At 45.9% G+C, this 10,000-nt stretch overlaps 1 long non-coding RNA gene across 1 annotated transcript; it reads left to right on the top strand.

Annotated features, from left to right (window-relative positions):
• The first annotated feature begins 2,090 nt into the window (after positions 1 to 2,090).
• On the top strand, positions 2,091 to 9,670 carry LOC140215409 (uncharacterized). Its single transcript, XR_011892363.1, has 3 exons — positions 2,091 to 2,254; positions 3,387 to 3,492; positions 9,454 to 9,670. It is a non-coding gene; the product is annotated as an uncharacterized lncRNA (long non-coding RNA).
• The last annotated feature ends 330 nt before the right edge of the window (positions 9,671 to 10,000 follow it).

Here is a 10,000-nt window from a genome sequence, read left to right as displayed (position 1 = left end):
AACGTGATTACGAAATTTTTAAGATTCAGCGCAGTCCTTTTGATAAAATTTCAGTCTCGATCATGAAAACGCCTCAGGAGAGCAACTCTCTGCCTTTTGTGGTTACTTACTAGCCTTCTTTAGATAGACTAGCTTTGTTTGCCACATTTGTTCGTGTTCCTCGTTGGCGGTCGCCCGGTGGATTTGTGATACAGAGGCACCGATGAAAAGCGTGCGTGCTCTCCCGAAACCGTGTTAGGCGGTGCGTTCATCGTCGAGCGACCGCATCATATGTAATTGAGACGTATGTGCTAATTCGCGTGCGCTTTAAAGTGTGCGAAGCTTAAGATGCGGCGGTGGAGCACTCGCAAAGAAAACGTGCGGTCGCCCGCCCGTTCCCTGGCTGGTTTAGCCGTCGTTCGTGCTTAGTCGTTTGCTCGCTCGTTTAGTTCGCGCGCTCATATAGTCATTCGCTTGCTCGTCTATGCCACTATTAGTTTCTACAGTCACTATGCCTAATTGAGACGCGCTTGCTGTAGGACTCTTAGGCTGGTGCGTTTATTTACGCAATGAGACAATAAATGGTGCACACGGACTTGTGACTGCAAAGGCAAATCTGTAATGCATCTATGTGAAAATAAACTGTTGACTTGCAACTCGAATGCCGTTTCATATCATTTTAACCTATGGATAAAACATCGTTTCACTTGCCGCAATTTCGGCCGCGTCATGGCGGGGGGATTCTTTGCGCGATCATGACTTCACTAATAAAGTCATGTCTCGCAAATGTTACTTCGAAGGGAGTACAACCGTCCTGAATGCATGCACCTCAGTGCAACTCGGTTCGCGACAAGTACGTCACTTAGTAAACGGACGAACCAACGCACGATGAAGTGTTATTCGTGATAAGTCATTAACCTGAAAAAATTACTGAAGGCCACAGTGGTCTTGTTTGAGATTGAGTCAAGCATTGCTATCGCGCTCCCGCTTCGCGCACGAATGCTAAAAAACTCATTTTATTTTCTTAGCTACGCACAGTCCCGACTCGATGATCGGCCGCGGTATTTCTGTCGGCGTTGAGACACGAGAAACATAATAGCACCATCGCCCACCTCTGAGGCTTTGCGCGCGCTTAGATTGGCAAGCACGCACGTTGGTGGCATTGTAGCTTGTAATACACTTTCGAACCTCCAGAGCAGTGATCTCCGTCAGCCTTTGTACGTCATAGCTGATACGCGCCGCGAATTCACATGGTAAGGGCGGCGCGGATTCTTTAGGCTGAGGGCTTGCTGGAAGCCAAGAGGTTGTCATTCGATGGTAAACGTGTTATTTACAACCATTCGCAACAAGATCTTGCGACACGCCCTTGACAAATGTTGCGTACCTAATTGTAGGGCACGCGATACATTCGCAGTCGTCAACGCACAGCGTTAACACTCCTTCAGATACTTTTTTTAAGAAATAGTTATCAAAAAATGAAACAAAAGCTGCCGTTACCGAATTTGTATAAGCATCCGACTAGAAATTCTATGCTGTACACGAAGTTACGCGGAGCTGGAAAGCCAACGTGAACGCCTAAAGAGCACTGCCTTGCTATGCGTGCATTCACTCTGCGAAAGGTCGTCTGCTGCGCTCGAGCAACGTAGGCGGCGCCATGGTCGAGGAGGGAGCGTGAAAGAGAGGAGAAACGAGGAGGAGTGAACGCGGAGGAGGAGAGTGGCACTACTTTACGAAGTTTCAGGGGCTTTAAGTTGAAAAGGCAACGAGCGCCGCCTCACGGAATTTAGGCTGAACTAAGGGAACCGCCGCCGCAATGGGAAAGCGAGCAACGCGGCTGGCATCTAGTAAAGGAGGCATTGGGTCGACACACCACGTTGGTTGTAGTGAATGCACCTTGCAGTAAGGCGGTATTTGAGTTATATTTTAGAAGTGCCTAGAAAAAATCTGCTCCTTGTCGTGTGCAGTAACCATCGCAAACCCTCCGGACTTGTGTAACGCCGTTAGTTCGCCGTGTGTTTCGTGCGATCTACCAGTGTCGACAGAGTGTCCTACTACAGCGCCCGTCCGAGCTGCCTTTGTTCTGCCGAGCTGCCTGCCCGCGCTCTCGTGAAAAGTCTGGTACTGAAGCTTCGAATCGTAGTGTATGGAAGACTGTTGAAGGTTGTGCTTTTGTGGAGCTGGAGTTCATCGGAAGTTCTACAGTGCTTGCGCCAGAAAAACGTCGGTGCCTCGGTACCTTTGAGACGAAGGAGCGTTGGCCAAGTCTTTTTGAAAGGTAAGCAAGTTTGGCCCTTGCGCGCATTCTTGAACTTATGATTTACGTAATGAATGTTGTGTAACTAGCTAGAGCAACGCGCTTTCTGATCGTAGGTTGGCCGTCTTGCTGTGCACATTTAGCAAACAATTTCACGAAGGCTTCCTCTGATGTTACAGCGTACTTGCATTCTGCTGTAAAATATATGCTACCCGCCTTGATTGCTATGCCTGAATGGGCACACAATTATGAAAACACTGAAAGTTGCTGTTCGTTCGGTAGTTTTCTGGCAAGAAGTTATTCGTTATATATGCATTCCCGCAAGTACAGTACATGTGTAATGTATCCGTCGATGTATCATGGGCTTCGCGCGTTGGCACACGATTCCTATGTTTGACGCTTAAGCAGATAGAAGCTTGTATGAAGATTTTTCTATGTATACAGTTTGGTTTGGATGACCACGTCGCGAGAACCTGTGTATTGTTTATGTTCTTGAGTGTCTTCGCGTATTTGTCTTCTATGTTGCAGACCCGACATAGGCCGATATTACAGTAACGAAGTTTATTTTTAATCGAGACATTTCAGACACCGGCATTTAAGAAAGACATAGACCAACCAATTCTTACGAACGGGATGCCAGCTCTTGCAATCGTAGGTTATACGGCAGTGCGTAATAAAGTAAGGACTGCGATTTTGTAGCGATACTTACCCCTCGATTCTATACCACTCTTGTCGCTTACCGCAAACGGCCGGCTGTTCCAGTACGTAGCACGGACCGGGGCGACGGTCAAACCACTAACGAATAACGAAAAGGAATAGCATCGCTACAAAATCGCGATCTAGCTTTCAGAATGCTTTTCATGTGCTTAATATTTTTGTTTAATCCAATGCGCCACGTTTTACTGCAGATTTGAGTTTTGTTTTTGATTGTCCTGGTAGCCTGTTGTTGCTGATTTCGTTCCTTCCTGAAACTTCGCTTGTTACAAAATATCAGTGTAACCTCCTTAGATATAACAAAGAGACATTTGTGCAACCAGACGCAAATTCATGCAGCTGGCTGTGTGAGGCTCTCTTTGCGATTCCACATGACACTGGTAAATCACAAATTCCCAGGTTCACAACACAATAAATTAAACATTTCTTACTTTTGAAGGCTATGCGGATTCTGGAGGCATCCCTACATCAAGCAGGAACCTGCTGCACTGCTGGAAGCTGGACAGCACGACAATAAAGCACGTGATCTGTGTGCTTTCTCAAAGGTGCGTACAAAACTGGCGCTGCCTTTCGAGTTGTAGGATACATTTGTGTAATATGCAATCATTTTACTGTATTGCCATTTTCAGGATTTCTAGTGGCTGATCACGAATTTTATGTTTTGGTGGAGTGCCCTCAGTTTAATGAATTTACCTAAAGTAGCCTCCTCTGAGTTAAATATAATTGGACACTTCAGTAATTATGCGTTATATACTCCATATAGACTATATTAATCTAGCCAAAATGCCTTTTTAAGAACCATGAATTGAGGTTTCGTGTCTAGAAAAATGCGTTGTACCGCCTAAAGGCATGGTTTAGGCAAAAGTGCCTTAAGCAATGCTATCGCACAAAAGTTGTATCGTCAAGAGTTTCATAGAAGCCTGTGTGGTCGGTATGAAACATGACAAAGAAAGACATAGACCAACCAAATACAACATTAAAAGCAATACATTTTGGCTTCCATATGGAAGCCTTGTTCACAATAAGGCTAAAAAAAGTGGAAGTGCATATTTATTTAAGTAAGTTTTAGCATAAGATGGGCGTGGGCTCCTTGGTTTCAGATAAACGTGTGTCCTGTTGATTGCATCTCCGGGGAATCCGGGTACAGGCATGGCTTCCAATTTCTTCCCTGGCCGATTATGCTAGACACTATCCAGTCACTATTGTGTTTAGTCATTGCTGCATGCTCTGCCAAAGCATTTGATGCCACTCTTTTCTCATCCACGTAGTTCTGATGTTGGCGTAGCCATTGTTTAAAGTTGCCCATCGCCCTAATGTAGATAGTATTCATATACACATGTTATGTTTGAAAGGTCAGAATTCATGTCAGTAAAATTTTTGATACGGGTTGTTACTGGGATGGCTACCTCGTTCGTTTAGCATGGCTTGTCACTGGGATTGCTCTCTTGTTTGTTTAGCTTCTTGTCGGGTTCTTATGGATTTGATTTTGTGCACAATGAGATGTTACACACACACCTTGCATATACATGAAAAAAAGGTTTACAGCAGAGATAACATATATGCATGGGCATATATATGTGTCAATAAAATACCCGAGCCTCATTTCTGCCTACAGAAAAAGAAGTTATTTTTCCTCGAGGGCATGACTGCTTCCAATAATGAACCTCCAAGGGAAGGTTTTCTCTAATCCCCATTTTTGATATCTACATGCTTATGTGGCATGTACAAACTGGACGAGTGGTCTAAATTTTAAATTTGAGTAATAATTGCAATAAATAACTCATTTCACCTGTCTTCTAATGACTCTAAAATTCTATGCTTCTACCTTGCCAAACCTTTTATGAAATTAGTTTGATGAGGCCCAATATACAGGGCTTTCTAAATTGAAGGTATCAGTACCTATTAAAGACTGTGCTAACTATGAAAATGCTGCTTGTGTATGTGGTTTATTCATTTCTCAGACAAAAGCTTTACACCCAAGTGCAGTCAGTAAACCGAAAACAATTGCGCCTTGTTCAATAGTTCTCGAGCACTTGTGCGTCACTATAGTCGGATACAACTTTAGAAAAAAGGGGAGGCCCCGCCCAGATGACTGAAGCGCGACGTCCGATTGCCTCCGCGACTAAAATAATCCCGCTCAAAAAATCGTGCTTCGGAAACGCGCAATTCTCGGTATAAATAAAGACTTTGATGACTGGTTTAGTAGAGCTCTCATGTGCTACAGCACATGCCAGATCGCGACAGAAAAATAACCCCGTGCCTTCCACAACGCTGCCCGTCGTCTTTAGCTTCATTGCTAGTGGCAAAAGTAGAAAGAGCAACTCTGCATGGCATTTGTGCTTGTTTACATGTACACGGCACATTTACTACTCCTGTTCCGAGCTTCAAATGAATCAGTTGCTACTGAACAAGTACTTATATAACACAATGCATTTATCGCAACCATTACAAACCCAAGATGCTCAGTGTCAGCGAAAGCACCGTGTTAAAGGTGAGGAGGGAGGTCAAAGCTTCGCATATTTCGGGTGGCAAACTGTCGACACCCTCGTGAAAACGCCCACAAAATGTGGAGAAAAGAAGAAGCAGCACGAAGTAGGACACATGTGCGCTGAGGTCGTGTGCACGATTTCTTTCACCACAACGAGATACCGACGATCGAGAAGATCACTAACGAGTTCTCGAAGCGTATGTGGTGTTATGTTTGTGCCCTGGGATTTGCCTGACGGAAGGCCAGTGCTATGGTTTGTCGACCGTGGAGGCAGCATTCATCCCTGCATGGTTCCTGCCTGCTTCGGACACGACTACGTGCACGGCTCGGGTTTCTTCGCGGCTGCACGGCGTCCACGACGGAAGCAGCCACCGGATCACGGACTGCTTTTCGGCCCCTCCCCGTCCCGGCAGCAATGCAATCCCCCCCTCCCCCTCGTTTGTCCGGCGGCGCCCGCACCACAAACGACTCCCGCTGTGTTTGGGACAGTTTCCAAAGGAGGGCTGTGTTTCGACCCAGTGCCTTGCAGTTGGTTCCCTTTGTCCTATGCGGGCCATAAAGCTTGACCGGCGCACCATTCTGACCTACCGCCAAATCGTCCCGACGCCACAGCGCGGTTCAAGGAAGCGCCGGCCACCGAGAGCGGCATTAGGACCCCGGAGGCTGCCCGGACCCTCTCTCTCTCGACCTTGTTTCGTCCTTGGGGACTGTCTGGGGGATTTTGGACTGAGGGGTGTTATTTAAGCAGCTTGCAGCTGCTCTGTTGGTCTCTGTCCTGATAACGACGACAACATGTAAACATTGTATAAAGAATTATTCGCAGAGAAAACTCTCCTCGTCTCTGACTCTGCGTGAAGCGAGGTCCAGACCTCCTGCCAGCCACACATACCTCGGCAAACGCAACAATGGATCTCCCATCACTGAAGCGGTGTACTGTGTGTCAAGCACAGCAGCCAAGCATTCTCCCATGGCCTCTCAAATAAATAAGCAGTTCATTTGATGACATATTCCTTTTAATAGAAGCCCAATTCTGAAAAAGCAACGTCCTGCACAGATCATGCTCAATATAAGCGTTGGCATGGAAACGTGCTGAAATGCCGGAAAATCTGAATGCAAATGCAGTTATTAACCCTGAATAACTATGTGGGGTCCGAAATGCTCATTCGGGCATCCACTGTCCAGCTTCACACGAAAAAGCAGTAGTCAACGTGAATGAAATTGACAGCCACTCTTAGCAGCCTGCACGCCAAAGCACATTGTGCTTTGCGTGCAGTTGTGCTGTCCCTACTGTTTTTTCCAGCCCGTTGAGATGAATAATGCCAATGTCAGAAGGCCCAAAATACTCTATTGGGCAGCCACCTATGAGCATGACGGGCCCTGTGATGAAATAACAGTCATCAGGGCACGCTTCAAAGGCACCTTTAGCAGTCTGCACGTCAAAGCCCAGTCAAGCCGTCACCACTGTTGGTGAAACGGCAGCAATCAGTGCGAGAATGACAGCCACTGTTGGCAGCTTGCATGCAAACACACATTCATGTGGTGGCATTGTTTATTTTGGTTACCTGGCCTAGGCAAGTAATGCGAATATGACAACAATTATCAAACATCATTAGCTTAGTTAGGCCCAATATACTCAGTCGGGTAGCTATTAATAGCAGTAGTCGAGGGCACGCTTGAAAGGCACCATTAGCAGTCTGCACGTCAAAGCGCAGTCAATCCGTCGCCACTGTTGGTGAAATGGCAGCAATCAATGCAGAATGACAGCCACTGTTGGCAGCTTGCATGCAAACACACATTCATGTGGTGGCATTGTTTATTTTGGTTACCTGGCCCAGGCAAGTAATGCGAATAAGAGAACAATTATCAAACATCATTAGCTTAGTTAGGCCCAATATACCCAGGCGGGTAGCTATTAATAGCAGTAGTCAAGGGCACGCTCAAAAGGCACCATTAGCAGTCTGCATGTCAAATCAGTCATACCGCAGCCATTGTTGTATTTGTTTATCTGACCGGGCAAGTAACACCAATGTAAGCACAATTATTCACCCTGAATAGCTCTGCTAGCATTGTGCTAAAAAATGCTGAGTGAAGTTGAATGTGTTTTATTGAGGCAATTATTTAATTCACAAGCCATCGGCATGTCGATCAACGGCCAGGTTCAGACAATGTCATTTGTGAAGTAATGAAGGGTGAAAGTTGCAAAAGCTCTTAGTGCACTGCTTTGCTGGGCTCCATTCACTGAATAATGTCTTTGCAACGGCGAAAGCGTCAGACAGAAATAACACCCCACTGCACATTGTTATTCGTGCTGAAAATTTTCACCATCATATGTGATAGGCAGTGAAACCGTTTGTTTACTAAGACTGCATGCATGAAGAATTCAACAGCATAGCAAGGTGTTTCACAATATGCAGCCTTTCATGTGCACTTCTGGCTAGCTGCCACATGCACTGACGCATAAACATGAACAGAGGTAAGAGGCAAAGTTACTGTGCAACCCACATGACGCTTTTAAGAAAATGTATCTCTAAACCTTTCTGTTTTGATAGGCGATCAAAATTTGTTTTGAGCAAGTTAGTTAGTCACATTGCGGCAACAGCACAAGAAACAAGGACAGAAAACGCAGCGAGTAGGCAGATTGAGAAGACGAGGTAGACCAGCGAGAAAGGTTTTAATGAGACGGAAGAGGCCAGTCGTGCAGTGTACAGGAGTTAGTGCTTTGAATGAGATTCGCTAATGAAAATGTGTAAAGACTTTGCTGAAAGAAAACTAGCAAAAACAAATGCTAATATAAAATAAAAGGACAAATATGAGTTAGTGCAAACACGCATGGAAGCAGGAACGCTGGCAACACAACTTATGCGTGACTGTGCCACAGCACGCATTCTACAGCTTGCGTGCACGGTGAGCACTGGTGGAAAGAAATCAATCGACGGTGCTATACACAATGCTCGAACACTGCTGTTAGACGCTCGGCTATCTCACTGTTGACAACAATCATTCACGCTAAGTTGACGGCGACAAATCTTTGCATTGGAGGCTTTTTTTGCAAATATTTTCTGTTGAGACGCTCGTAGGTTTGTTTCACGCACGCACGCTTTTCTAATTTCTCCTCAGAATGGTTTTGCTCCATCACGTTACCCCGTCCGACGGAAAATGCAGCGACACGGTACACGAACTCACCCGCAGCTGACAGCAGGCACCAGACTTTGGCAAACTTTTCTTGTCCTAACTTCACTCGGGAGCGAAATAAAAAACATGGAACAAACAGGCAGGATGTGTGTATGCAGCAGTCACCGAGACATCCTGTTTTCAGGCAAAGCATAGCGCAGCATCAGCAATGCTCGCTGCAATGTTTCTTCGCCGGATCACGGCTTAGAATACACGCACGCGGCACAGATGCCGCATCGTAAGCTCGCAGTAATATTTCCGGCATGATAGACAATGACAAACTGTTTGGGAATTCACTGTGACGAGGCATTGACACGCACAGCTGACGCGACTTGGCCTAGTTCGAAGCCCGGGCGGCCATCTTCTCCTACGGCGGGCCACCGGCCGTCCGGCGCATGACGTCAGTCCAGAGTGCGCAACCATTAGTGGATGCTCGTGTGCATCCGCCTCGGAGGAGTAAACGCCCCTGTTTTTCTAAAGTTGTATCCGACTATAATCGAGCACAGCTTAACCCTTGGCCTAATACTAAATCAGGCTTGAAGCTTTCAATGTCTGCTAATCGCTAGAACAGCACCAGATCTCATTCTGTGCCAAGGGGTGGAACGCATTCGCTTAGAGCTAGGCAGATGAATGTCTTTCGCATTGAAGTTCCCAATACTTTCTAGTCTTAGGTGAAAGTACACAGCTCAGCACAACGCACGTATGGTATACGTAAGGGTACTTTGTTCTTTAAACCATATCAACAAGAAGCAGCTCCTTCCGTTTTTGCAAACCTTACCCTATTTCCTAACCTTTCCTTGATCAAAAGTGTAGAAAATTAATCTGTGCTTGTTCTATTGTTTCACAGGTAGACATCGGCGACGGTGTATATGTTGAAAAGTGCCTGCTGAAGAGGCTGCGCCTGGATGCTAACAACTCAGGCTTTCAGTTTGCGGGGGGCCTCCTTAAGGCTCCTTTTACAAAAGAAGAGGTTGAAGGGAGGCGCTACACATGGATGCGCAGCGATTGTTTGTGACATCGTCACTGCTGGCAGGCCTGGCCTGCCTTTTCGCTTCGTTCTGGGTCTTCCAGGTTATCTACTCGAAAAGGCCCACAGGGTTTTGACATTTATTGAGCACTGCTTTCTGGATTTGAGCTACACAAAGGTGCAGGTGAAAGCATTGGATTTAGTCAATATTTACAAGAACTATTGCTAGGCAAAAAAATTTTCAGATGCATATCCTGAAGAAAGTTTCTGTAAAAATTATTTTGCCTAACAAAAGCACTCGTGGGTTCTGTGGCTGGCAGCTTGCCCAAGCCATGTAGCACAGTGCTTGCTTTAAAGGGACACGAAAGGGAAAATTTATTTGAGCGTTATTAAATCATTTTTCTACAACACCGAAAAAACAACTCCC

Source organism: Dermacentor andersoni, chromosome 1 (assembly GCF_023375885.2).
Source record: "Dermacentor andersoni chromosome 1, qqDerAnde1_hic_scaffold, whole genome shotgun sequence".
Taxonomy (NCBI): Eukaryota; Metazoa; Arthropoda; class Arachnida; order Ixodida; family Ixodidae; genus Dermacentor; species Dermacentor andersoni.
The sequence above is the reverse complement of the archived record's forward strand: the minus strand, read 5'-3'. Positions and strand labels throughout refer to the sequence as shown.